Genomic DNA, 13,489 nt, shown 5'->3' with positions numbered 1-13,489 from the left:
TGTTATATCCTTCTTTTTTAGTGATACCTGCTTCTCACTACTATCAAGGACCCTGAGACGTAGAATAACTTAGTTGCTTCAGATGTGAAAGGTCCAAGCAGCCTTGGCCAAGGGGAAAGTCAGGTACAGACATGATTACATCCTGCAAAAGAAGAGGAACTTTCTCTTTCTCAGAACAAGAAAAACCTTTCCCAGAAGCCCTTGGGCAAATGTTTCTTATATCTCATTGGCCAGAATTCTTCCTAGTCCTGTCTCCAAACCGATCACTCACAAGAGAAATGGAAACTTCATGAATAGCTTGATGTGGTCATTAGTTTGGAATGTATGACCCCCCCAAAAAATTGAGGTTCTGTTAGAAAGAAGAAAGGAGCAGTGACTGAGTTTTATGTAAGAAAACAGAAAGGTATGCTATTCCTCTGTTTTCTCTTTCCAATCTCTAATATCATTTTTTCTCTACCAGTTAACATTTTATTCACCCTTCATGAATCAATTCAAATATCATCTCTTCCAGGCAGTCTTCCCTGAATTTTTCCCACATTAATAGCTCTCTTCGCTGTGCTTCCAAGAAACTTGAGACATGCTACTTACATGATCTTTATTATATCGTTATGGAGAGAGGTCAGGCTTAAAAGTGATTGGACTCAGGTTCAAATCCCAGGTCTGCAAATTCCTTCACAGGAAACTTTAGGCACGTTACTTCTTTTCAAGCCTTGTCTTCCTCATCCATAAAAGTGTGCATTCCTTTATAGGCATTTTTGAGGATTAAGGCAGGCAATGTGTCTGGGATTATCAATAATCTTAGAAGGAAGGGAGGGAGGAAGAAAACAGACTATCAGGCTGGCCTAGGCAAAACTTAACTCTCAGCAAGAAAAGCAAAAGTCATCCCAAGGTGCCGATCACACAGCCCCCATCCCCTGAAGCTCCCCTCCCCCTCGTTCTCCCAAGAAAGTCATTTTTCATCCCCAAAGTCATTTGGCTTAGAGAGAAGGGGGGAGATGCAGTGGCAGGGTCTGTATTGTGCCTGCTCTGCTGCCATCCATCACCCGGCCGACAGGACCTCACCTCCCACAAATAAAGTTATGACAAGCGTCCCCAACCTATTCTTTCAGCCATCGCCTCCCTGTTTCCATCATCTCTGACATTATAAGCCATCAGCCAAGCTGTTTGTCACGCCTCTGACAGGGTCTTTGCATCTCTGGCAGGAGGGCTGTGCTAAGGTATGGCCAGATGAAAGGGTGGGTGTCCTACCCCCACCTGCCATTAGCGACCTCCAGCTATTTCACATGTGCTCTCAGAAAGGGTTCCCCCCGCAAGGGGCTGGAGTCCAGATATGGAGCAGAACTGGAAGCTAACTGAACATTCGTTCATTTATCCGTTCAGCAAACATTAGCGAATATCCCCACTGTGCCTGAACCTGTATTAGGCATAGCTGCAGCCACAAAGAAGAATCATGCATAGTCCTGCCCTTGAGCAGTACCCAATGGGGGAGTGGAAAACAAGCCATGTCACAGCACAACTGTGGCAGAGGCAGTCTAGGGACGATGGAAGCACAGAATTATCTAGGAACATAGGGAAGGTTTCTTGGAGGCGGCGGCATTTGAGCTGAGATCTGCAGGACGAGGAGAAAAGACATGACGGGGGGAGCGAGAGTGATTCCTTAGAAGGTCCCCTTTGTTCTCTGCAGGTTTGTGTACTTACGAGCCTCAAACGACAGTGTGGAATGAAGATTTGGGGAAGGGAGGAGGGTCGTATGCCAGGCAAATGGAATGGCATGTGCATAGGTCCTATGTTAGTTTCCTAGGGCTGTCGTAACAAATTATCACAAATAGGTGACCCAAAACAACAGAAATTTATTCTCTCACAGTTCTGGAGACCAGAAGTCTAATATGAAGGGACTGACAGAGCTGGTGCTTTCTGGAGGCTCCAGAAAGAACCTGTTTCATGGTTCTTTCCTAGCTTCTGGTGGTTGTGGACAAGCCTTTGTGTTCCTTGGCTTATAGATGCATCATTACGATCTCTGCCACTGCTCTCTGCCTTTATCTGGCCTTCCCCTCTGTGCTTCATCTCAAGTCTCTTTCTTTTTTCTCTTATAAGGACATCAGATTTAGCGTCTACCCTAAATCCAAGACAATCTCATCTCGAGATCTTTAACATAATTACATCTACAAAGAACCTATTTCCAAAAAAAGGTCACATTTGCAGATACCTTCGGTTAGGACTTAAATGTATCCTTTTTAGGGGAGGCACTATTCAACCTAGTGCAGACCCAGAGCCAGAGTATGGCATATTCACGGGAGAGAGAGTGGCTAAATGTGGCTAGAACATTTGCGACTGGGCCAAGTTCAGATCCCATCTCTGCCACTAATGAACCAGATGACCTAGAGCAAGTCTCTTAACCTTTCTGAGCCTCATTTTGCTCACCTGCAATGTGAATTCCCTCTGGACCTCTGATGACTCTGGTGAGGGTGAAATGCACTCATTTCATTAAAGGGCCAGATTCTCAATGGGAGTATCTCAAACAGGAACTTTTGGTTGCAAGAGACAGAAACCAATCCACACTAGCCTAAGCAAAAAGAGGACTTATTAGCTTACATAGCTAAAGAGCCCAGGAATAGAACTGCTTCAGGGTCTGCTGGACCCAGGTGATGTATTTAGGATCCAGTTTCCCTCCACTTAGCCTCTCTGTCTTGTGCTGTGCTGTTTCATTTTCAGGTTTCCCAAGGCCCTTTGTGCAGGCTATCTACCTTGGGCCCTGCAGATCTTCTGTTTACCCTGTCCACTCTGCTCCGTGGTGTGGAGGCTCAGCTGTATGGACTGGGAGGCTCAGCTGTATGGACTGCATCAACAAGCTCCCCTTGACCTCTGGCTTCCAGTGGGGTCCAGCCAATGGGAAGCAATGGCAGGTGATTAAGGGAAGTCGAAGATGAAGGCAGACTGTTTTACCCTCTTGGGATGCTCCCTGTCAAATCCCTCTGCCAAAGGCCCCTGCTCCTTTCAGGCAGCTACCCCTTAGAGCCAGCTACTCTCCTTGGATTCTAGTAACTACACGCTATTATTGCCTTTTGGGCCTAGGGGTACAAAAGGCTCCCCACTATTACTAGCCCAGAGGAACGTCACCATCCTTTGATGGATTCTCTAAACACTTTTAACACCTTTGAAAATCACCCATTTATTATACTCCCCTGAAACTACAGTTCAAGTGCATCTGTTTCCTTTAAGGGCACTGCTTGATGACACACCGGCAGCTCATGGCTCTGGCTGACTCTCCTCTCCAGGTGATGAGTAAGCCCCATGTGGCAGACTCTTACCTCGGCGGCCCTCAGTGACTGTGCCTCCCAGTACTGGTGCCCTTGAATGCTAGGCTCAACCATGTGACTGGCTTTGGCCAATGGAATATTAGCATCTGTGATGGAAGGAGAGGCTTCATAAGCACTTGTCCATTTGTGCCTGATGTCTGGAAATGCTCCCTCTTGGGATCTTGCTGTCATGCTGTAAGGAAGTCTATGGTATCTTGCTGAAGAGAGAGCCCATGGAGAGAGGTCCGGGAAGACAATATGCCACATGGAAAGCAAAACTACACAGAGGAGAACTGAGGTATTCCAGCTAACAGTCACTACAAGGGTTCTGGACACTGAGAGAGGGCTTTGTAATAAGGTGGAGTAGCGGTCCACCCCAGTGGGGCGGGGTATTTAACACTAACATTGTTTAGAATTGCCAGCATCCAGCGATGATAAAAAACAGACTGACTTTTAGTCAGTGTTATTATCATCTTTAAGCTTTCTGCAAAAAATGCTTCTCCTTATTTCCTGTACCTGGGGTGGACCGCTCCTACCTTCCTCCCTCTAACCCTCCCTCCTACACTATTATTTCTTCTTGGATCTTCCAGTCCAGCCACAGCTGAATGCAACCAAACAAATGACCCCAGCCAACACCATATTGGAACAGAAGCACCACTGTCAACTTACAGAATCCTGAGCAATAATAAATCAGTGTTCCTTGAAGACACTTAGTTTTGAAGTGGTTTGTTACACAGCAGTGAATATCTTCGGTTTCAGATGCAGTTCTATATTGTTGCAGGGTCAAAAGTCCTGAAATTCACTCTGATTGGTTCCCCTCTGGTCATGTGTCAGCTATGAACCAATTGCCTGACCTGGGGAATAGGATGCATTGATTGGCTTAGCCGGGGTCCTATGTTTTATATCGGAGCAGGAGGCGGAGCCCTACTTGGACCACATGGACTGAGAGTAGGGGAAAGGGAGAGTTCTAAAAAAAGATGAGGGAAATGAGGCTGGATGCTAAGGACACTTTGTGGGGGGTAAAGGTGTGGGAAAATTATCCTTGATGCTCCCCATCCAGCCACCATTTGCACCTACAAGAAATGGATAAAAATAGATCCTCAGTGCAAAGAACTCCTATGATATTGTGAGAAGACCATAAAACTTTGACTACGGACAGACCTGGCTTCTAACTCTAACTTCCTTTTTGGAAGCAGCTTTGGGCTCTGCTCAACCTCTGTGAACTGATCTGTAAAATAGGTTAGTTAATTCCCGCACAGATGTGGGGGGTTTGATCAGATCATGGCTGCTGTGGTAAACAGAGAGAGGCTGCCAGACCCCGCTTTATAGAAGGGCTTGCTGCCTGGCATGGGGGTGCGATCAGCAGAGAGTCTCTAGCTGTCAGCTCTTTCAGGTCTGCAGAGTCACCTAGCCTGAGGTCACACCCTTCCCAGAGAAGCCTGCATCCAGTGACTGAGAGAGGGGTTTAAAGGTTGGCCAGGCTATGGCAATGCTACCCTGAACACGCCCAATCCTGTCTGATCTCAGAAGCTAAGCAGGGTCCGGCCTTGGATGGGAGACCACCTAGGAAGACCAGGTGCTATAGGCATTAAAAAAATAAATAAATAAAGGTTGGCCAGGCAATCCTCGTTCCAGAGCTCCCTGGGGGGTCACCCAAGGCTTTGGAGAGCTGGCATCAGTTGACTTCTCTCTCCTGTCCAATTCTGCTTTCTCTCTTATCAATATCTTGCACCCCAAACTCTACTTATGGAGATCTCAACCTGTGATAGATATTAAATGCTTAACACAGCCCTTGGCACTTAGTAGACAGTTGAAAAAGGTTTGCTAAGTGAAAATTGGCTCCTTGCTCGGGAGAACGAGAAAAGGGAAACGGGAGGGGCGGGCAAGGGAGGCTGGTGTGGGGACTGCCAGGCATTAAGCATCTGTTGTCATAGAAGGAGCCTACAGGCTGGCAGAGGCGGCTCCTTCCTCAGAGGCAAGAGGAGAGTCTCTCCAGGGGCACCCTCCCTGCCCCATGCATTTACAGCCCCCTGCTTCCCAAGCAACTGGATCAATTATGAATGAGGCCTCACTCATCATAGCAGGCAAGAAGACAGGCCATTCAGGCTTTCCTCCAGGCTGGTCCTGGCCCCAGGTGGCCTGTCTGGGGTCCTGAGGCCCCCTGGAGAGATGGCAAAGAATGCTCAAGTCCTAAAACAAAACCTCCTCCCCTATTTGTAGAATCTTAGAATTCTAGAATCTTGGAAAGGGAGAACCGGCATTCCAGGGCCATCATCACCAAACTGCCAACAACTTTAGACTCTTAGAACAAGGGACACTGTGGTTTAAAGGATCCTGGTATTTTTAGGCTCGAAGGGGCAAGCCAGGCTCTTCATCTGAGCGTTTCTCTCTCCCTGAACTCTGAGTGCAGACCCTGTGTGGCTTGGAGGCACTGACCACCTTCCTCTAGGCAAGGTGGACTAACCCTCAGGCTGCCAGGTGCTGGGTGAGGAGTCAAGGATGCACAGGAGGGAGAAGCGCACGAGCGCAGGTGTCACAGCTGGCAAGGGCAGTGTGTAGGGAGGGGATGAAGAGCACTAGTCATATGGGAGGCACTGTCTTTACAAAAGTGAAGGCTTCAAATGAAACGACACGAGTAGAGCGACTGACAGGCAAATTGCAGGTAACGAACATTACTTATTTTCCCTTTCTCCTCTGCTTACAAGTCCCTGTTCCCTATACGTCCATATTATCCAAGTTCACATTGAGGAGTTTGGGGAGAATAAGATTCAAGATTATCTGGAAGGGAGGCACCGGACCGACTCCCCCACTACCCAGAGAGAATCACCCTTTACCATGTATGAGGATGTGTGCTCAATACAGGCCAGGATTCTGCATTGAGAGCTGGAGGGAAGATAACTGATTTCAGAGAGAAGCCCAGGATGGGGATAATTGAACTGGGTTTTGAGAGTAGTTTTCCAGGCAGAGAAGGTGGTGGTGGGAGGAGGGGCATTCCACACTCTTTCTGTGTCTGTTAAATGAATTGCTAAGGGCTCCTCTGACCTTCTAGTCCACATACTAGGGATGAATTCAAGCAGCTACCCACCCCGACTCAACAAAGGGAAAACCTGATGAACATGGGCATGTCCACGCAATCTTCACATTTATTTCCTGTTACCAAAATCCCCGAGCCAGGAATGCAAAGGGAATAATGTGTCCTGAGCCCAAGTTAGACCTTGAGATAGAGAGAAGTTTCCAAGAGTCAGGATCCAAAATGAGGAAAATAAGGAGTTTTTGATAAAGCTAAATTAACTTCATTTACAGGATCGTCTTTATTCTGAAATTTTGTTCTTCCTAGCTGAGAGGAGGCGGCATTTAAAATATCCTCTCTCATGGTGATGGTAAATGATCATTGCGGATCAGATTTTTAAAATGTTTTAACTTGGCAAAACAAAAAGTAATTCTACATTGGTTCTTTAAAAAAAAGGGGGGTTTATACTGTGCAATGCCTGAAACTTCAGATTTTCAGAACCACTGAGTCAGAAACCATTGGTGGTAGGAGATGTGTATGTCCATTCCTTATCATTAGGGCTCTGCTCCGTGTCACCTCCCTAGAGCCACTCTCCCTGGCAGCCCTGCCTAAAGTAGCTTCTCCTCCCCTCCCCGTGTTTTCTATCTATTCCATCTCCCTGTTTCTTCCTTTTGGAACACTTATCACTCTCTGAAAGCATCTTGTTAATTTGCATATACACTTATTGTCTGTCTTCTCTATTCCAATGTAAGTCACACAAGGTCATGGGCCATGTCTGTCTCATTCACACACACTCTCCCCAGCACCTAGCACAGTTCTTGGTGCATAGTAGGTGCTTGGGAAGTGCTAGTGGAAGGAAGGAAGGAAGGAAGGAAGGAAGGAAGGAAGATGAAGGAAGGAAGGAAGGAAGGAAGGAAGGAAGGGAGTGAAGGAGGAGGGAAGGAGGGAGGGTGGGAGGGAAAGAAGAAGGTTAATGAAGCTTAGGCACTGAGGCTAGAGAACATGGAGGGGCAATAGAGAGTAGAAGATGCTGTGGGTGTCCCACGCACACTGGCAGCATCCTCCCTCAAGTGCTCACCCAGTCTTTTAGCTTTTCCACCTCAAGGCTTTCTTGGAAGCCCTGGTCCCTTGCTCAGCCCATCCATAGACACAGACCAGAGGTGCAAGGTCATTAATGTCCCCTGGAGCAACGCTCAACTCCTGGGGGAATGGAAGCTGGTGGATATGTGCCTCAGCCTCTTGTCCTTTGGGCAAATAACTCTACATAGACTCAGAGGGCTCTTCCTGTTGCCCATAACAGCAACCAGCTCTTCCCCTGTCTTCCCACTCCCTCACTCCTATTTCCCAAAGAAATCACTTACATCCAAGTCCTTGTCTCGGTCTCTTCTTTTAGAGAGCATCATCTAAGACATGCTGGGTCACTCTCTTGCAATTCCGAAGTCCCTTTTCACTCATTCTCCTCTCTAAATCCCAAGTTCCATCTGCCCTGCTGTTCCCAGGTGACTTCTAGAGAAATGCCCCCTCCTGTAGTCTTCTCCCCTTGTCAGGCAGACAAGCTGGCAGATCTTGACCATCTTCCAACCCAGCCCTAGTTCTGAGAAATTTTAATAAATGGATTTGGCTGGGTACCTGGGGTTCCAGGTGCTTTGGAGGCAGAAAGGGAGGGAAGGGACTTCTCTAAGTGAGTGTGATGACTGAATCATTTGCTGTCCCCTGGGCTCCTCCTGCCTTTTGTTCTTTGGCTGAGATGTTACCTCCAATTCATTATCTTCCCTTTCATCTCTCAGCCTCCCAGCCCACAGCTACTTTAGCAGAAACACTGAGCAGGGCTGAGAAAGTAGGACAGCCCTACGTAGGTCCAGAAATTTATAATTTGCAAAGAACTTTACAGGCTGAGAGCTATTTGTGAAGCTTTCTCCTGTTTACAAAGTACTACATCATCATCATCATCATCATTATTATTATTATTATTACTGTTGTTGTTTTAATACAAATGTTTATTACCCTCAGGGAGAGATTCTTTCTCCTTATACCTCTTCCTTTGCAAAGCAAGAGTAAAGCTTGGCTAGAAAAGTTATACCATCAAAATTCATTCATTCATTTTCTCATAGCTTCTCTATGCACAGACTCTGAGAATACAAGATGGAGCCCTTTTCACCAGAAGCTTGTAGCCCAGTAGGGAAGTGTATTGGTCAGTGTCTAACCAGGAAACACCTGAATATTTAAAAAGAGGAACTTTAATCTATGGAATGGTAGGTGATGGAAGAGCTGAGAAGCCATTTGGAGACAGTGAAGCAGCTCAAAGACAAGTAATAGCAGAAGGCTAACCCAACCCTGGATCTGAAGGACAGAAGTCAGAGATAGTATTGCCAGCCCCGGAGCAGGGTCTCTTGGTGGAATATGAAACAAATGGAGCTATGGGCAAGCTAAAGAAATGATGGAGACACGGCCACTGCTGGAGATGCTGCCCAAGGTCGAGAGGGAGGATACCCTGGCCTCTCCTTTCTTCCTATCTTTCAACCTCCCAGCAGTACCTCCTATTGACCAAACCTAGCTGAAGCCAGCCATCCCAGGAAACGTAGCCTGTGGGGTTCAGCCTCCCTGCAATATATGGCAGAGTGTCAGAAGAGCGAAGACTGGAGACAAGTAGATAAGCAGGAGATACTACATGAGAAGACTTAAGATGGGGTAGGAGCACAGCACCGGAGAACACAAGAAAGAGTTGTGGGTCATCAGGAGTAATCAGAAAACAGGAAGTCAACTGGAGCTAGGCTTTGAAGGATGAGCGGGAGTTTGCTGAGTATTAAGGTAAAGAAGTACAGTCTAAGAAGTGGTACCTAGACAAAGGTGTATCAGTCAAGGATATTTTGGCCGCAAGTAACAGAAAAGTCCCACCCCCAGGCTTTTACTCTTGCTGGTCCCTCTGCTTAGGATGCTCTTCCTTCTCACTCTGGTCCAAATTTTTCTTGCCCCAAATGCCATCCTTTCAGTTACCTTTCCCTAAAACCCAGGGCTGGAATCTACCTTTCCCACACCCACTTTGGCCTTGGCACTTGCTGATGGGCAGGTACCTTGCCTTCCTACTTCATCCTTTCTGTCAGCCAGGAGCTCCTAGCGGGAAGGATTTGCATTACTTTCCCCTCTGTTCCCTCAGTATGGCATGGAGACAGGCACCAAGCAGGGACTAATAAATATATGTTGAATGAATGAATAAATAACTGAATAAATGAGGTAATAGATAAATATATTCATGCCATTCCCTCCGCTTGGACTACCACCCACCACATCTATCATAATGATAGCCCTTTTTATTGAGTTATGTATCCGCTTCCATGCTAGATTGCACTAGAGACCACAGTGAATCCTCCCTAGCAATTCAATAAGTGATCACCATTATCATCTCAATTCGACAGAGGAGGAAACTGAGGCTCATAAAAGTTTAGCAACTTGCCAAAGTCATTCAACTCTTAAGAGGCAAAGCCAAGATTGAGATTTGACCTTAATAGCTGTATGAACTTGGGGAAGTCGTTTCAAGACGCTGAACAGAGCTCCCTCCAAGCCCAGACTCTTTGGGTCTTCCCAGGCTGGCCACCATTAACCCTTCTGTGCTCCACCGCAACCAGAAATACTAATAACAATAATAATAGCATCTCCTATTAACCGAGCGTTTATCATGCATTGGATACTGGGCTCATTACTGTGCTTTTTACACTGAAATCCTCGGAATCTCTTTACACTGAAGTCACGGAATCCTACAAGGTGGATATTCTTATCTTTACTTGGCAGATAAGGCTACAGAGGCCCGAGAATGAGTCATTCAGTCAATGTGTGAACAAAGATTTGTCGAACACCTCCTATGTCCTGGGCGTTGTTAGATGTTGGGGATACAGGGATAACCAGGACAGTTGTGGGAACTGCCCCCAGGTAGCTGTCACTCTGTTGGGAGAAACAGACACTGGAAAACTAATTAGAAATGATTGCGTGAATGAACACCCACATCCTGGTTGTAATGGGAGGTGTGTACTGGAGAACCTAACCTAGTCTAGATAGCCAGGGAGGGCTTCCTAGAGGAGGTGACAGTTAAGATGAGGGTAAATAATGAGTAGGCTTTGTTTAGATCCCATGCCAAAAACTCTACGAGGGACTGTGATCAATATTTGGCCATACTTCATGTCTAGCTTGTGCCGATTTCCCAGCATCCCCCCGAAGTCCCACTTGTGGCCAGCCACGTGTGGACATACTCTTGGCTGAGATAGTGGCCTGGCCCACCAATGGGACTGGCAATAACCTCCTAGGCCACTGCCAATGAGAGATTTCTGCTGGGCCCAGAGCAGCTGGAATGCATTCAACCCCAGCACAAGCCAGTGTCTCCAGGAACAGCCCTACTGGCACTGAGGCTTGTCCTCCAGACCCTGCTGGCTGCCCGGAGCCTTGGCAGACAGTCAAGAAGAGGTGGCTAGGAGGGAAAGACAAAGAGATTTCAATTTCCACTTTGCTCCTGGTTCCCTGTTTCCAGTCCAGATGCCTCCAGATCTAATTCCGAATAAATAATTGTACTGAGTAACCCAGGCCCCTTGGTGATTAAGTAAACAGGCCGAGGCGGTGGAAATTGAATTAGTGCGGTGTGCTCAGCCATTATTACCCGCCCCTTCTCATGAATATTAATGAGGGGTTATTAAGAAATGTAATGGTGCTTCAGGGGGTGGGAGATGGGGGTGGGGGTCAGGGTGAGAGGACAGACTGTTCAGAAGGCAGTGATTGAAGGTGTTTTAAAAATTATGTCAGATCTTTCTCTTCTGTGCCGTGGCAATGTTTCCGGATGCTTCATTTTTATTAAAACGAGGGTAAGGGAACACATTTTAATTCGAGGATAAAATTAGCATTTTCCAAGCAGCCTTGGTGGCAGCAAGGACATATTTTACCAGAAAATGGACATTCAGGACTGGGCGGTGCAGGGTTGAGGGAGCCGTGGCTGATGGGCGATTAGTTCTCTCAGTTCATCTCCAGGCAAGGGAGTAAACAAATTAATCTCTGAACAGGGAGCAGCCTGGAAGATGATGGAAGCCTGGAGGATCCAGCAAGCAGTGTCTTTGTTGGGAAGCCAGGAAGTGTCACCAAGGCCTAGGTTCTCCTTTCCTGCTGGTTCAGAGAGGTTAGGCACTTGTTTGAGGTCACACAGTGAGGTAGGGCACTCCAGCTGGGTTCTGTGGCAAAGGGGAATGAGGCTGCATCTCCCAGACAAGCTCTGGGCAGAAATGCAGCGTCTCCTTCCCCATCATTATCACTTGACGTCCAGGACCCCCAGCTGTCTCACCTCTGCCACTCTGGCTTCTGCCCTCACCATTCCTTCTCAATCTGTGCTGCCAGGTTCATATCCCCACTTCCACTACATCCTATTTCTGCTCCATAACCTTCACTGGCTCATTATTGCCCTTAGGCTGAAGATCGAACTCCTTCTCCTGACATTTAACACCCTTTAGGATCTTACCATAATCCATTTTTCCAATTTAATTACCCACAGCTCCCTGTAGCTGCAATCAGATGCACATGGGAAGGTGAGGAGGAGTGAAGAAAGGAGAAGAAAGGAAGGTGGGAAGACAGAAAAGAAGGGAGGAAGGAAGAGGAAACTCATGTTCAGTATCAGAATATTCCAGATTTGCTAAACATTTTATGTAACAATAATGAGGATGACAATGATCATAGTAACTGTTGTAGTCTGCTGAGAGCTCACCCTATGCCAATCACTGACTTTACAGCACTTAATCCTCCTGTTGTCCCCATGAGGTAGATATTATTATCTCCACTTCGGAGAGGAAGAAACAGACATCGCGCACACCGTAAATGACAGAACCAGCCGATTGGACTTCGAAACCTGAATTCTTACCTATTGTACCTCCCACCTCACTTGGCAGTCATTATTGTCCCCATTTTACAGATGAAGACAAGGAGGCTCAGTGAGATTATGTGATTTGTCCTACAAACACCCAAAAGAAACAAACAAGCAGAAACAAGGAGAATCAAAATTCTCTAGCCAGCCTTTTTCCATCTTCATAAGCAGCCATTCCTGGAGAATAGGATAAATGCACTGAACAGCCTGGTCCCAGGATTCTGCAGTTGATGGTGTCAGGCACTCTAGAAGAAGCTCACAGCCTCTCAGAGACCCAACTGAGCTGTGCCCCCAGCAATGTCCACAGGATGAAGCCTGCAGGTTGATCCTGCTGGTTCTCGGAGACAGCCTCGCCCAGGGCCACGAACCCCAGTCCTGTGGAATGAAACCCAGAGGGGGAGCTCAAGAACTCAGCCACCTACACTCTGGACAGGAAAGAGTGGATATGATCAAACTCATGCATTTTAACAACTTCTTCAGCACGCCTCACTCCACACACTCACAGGAATAAAGACTAACAGGTGCAGCTGAGTTAATCAGAGTGGATAATAGAGGAAAAGACAGGAATCACTGGCCAAATTGCAGCAGAGAAAAATGAAGCAAAATCAGGAGACACAAGTCAAAAGTGTCCAATTAAAGTGTGATGATGTTTGAAGGGCAAAAACCACTTTCTCAGTCCCTTAGAAATTCTAATGCAACACTTACCATAGAGATGCATGGACCAGAAGTACATAAGATAATGTACTGGTAGTACACAGATGAACATTTTTTTTTGAATAGGTATGTTTAATATGTATTAGAAAAAATATAACTTGCACATAAAACCTGTGATTTGATGTATATTATTGCCTAGAATGAGTCTAAATTTCACCCAAAGAAGCCATTTAATTTCTAGTCAATTAAAAGAAAAATATTTTAAATAGTGTATATAGAAGAAGAATATAGCAAAAATATGAAGTTGGTACTATGTGACTAAATTTGGGGAAATGATATTCTAGCTCTTTGTCACTTAAAGTGGGGTCCATGAATCAGCAGCAGCATCTAACAGCTTGTGAAAAATGCAGACTCTCAAGATCCTCCCTAGGCCAGTTACTGAAGCAGCAACTGCATTTTAAGATTCCCTGGTTATTCATGTACATGTTCATATATACTTTGTTTTAAAAGCACTGATATATCTTATTTATCAGTGGGGACAATCAAGATCTTTTCAGACTTGGTCCCAGGGAAAGAGCACTGGACTGGGAGTCCATTCTAGCAATGAGATTCTATGACTGAAGAGTCTACAATCTCCCAATG

Source organism: Pteropus medius, unplaced genomic scaffold (genome assembly GCF_902729225.1).
Source record: "Pteropus medius unplaced genomic scaffold, Ma_sr-lr_union100, whole genome shotgun sequence".
Taxonomy (NCBI): domain Eukaryota; kingdom Metazoa; phylum Chordata; class Mammalia; order Chiroptera; family Pteropodidae; genus Pteropus; species Pteropus medius.
Note: the sequence above shows the minus strand (reverse complement) of the source record.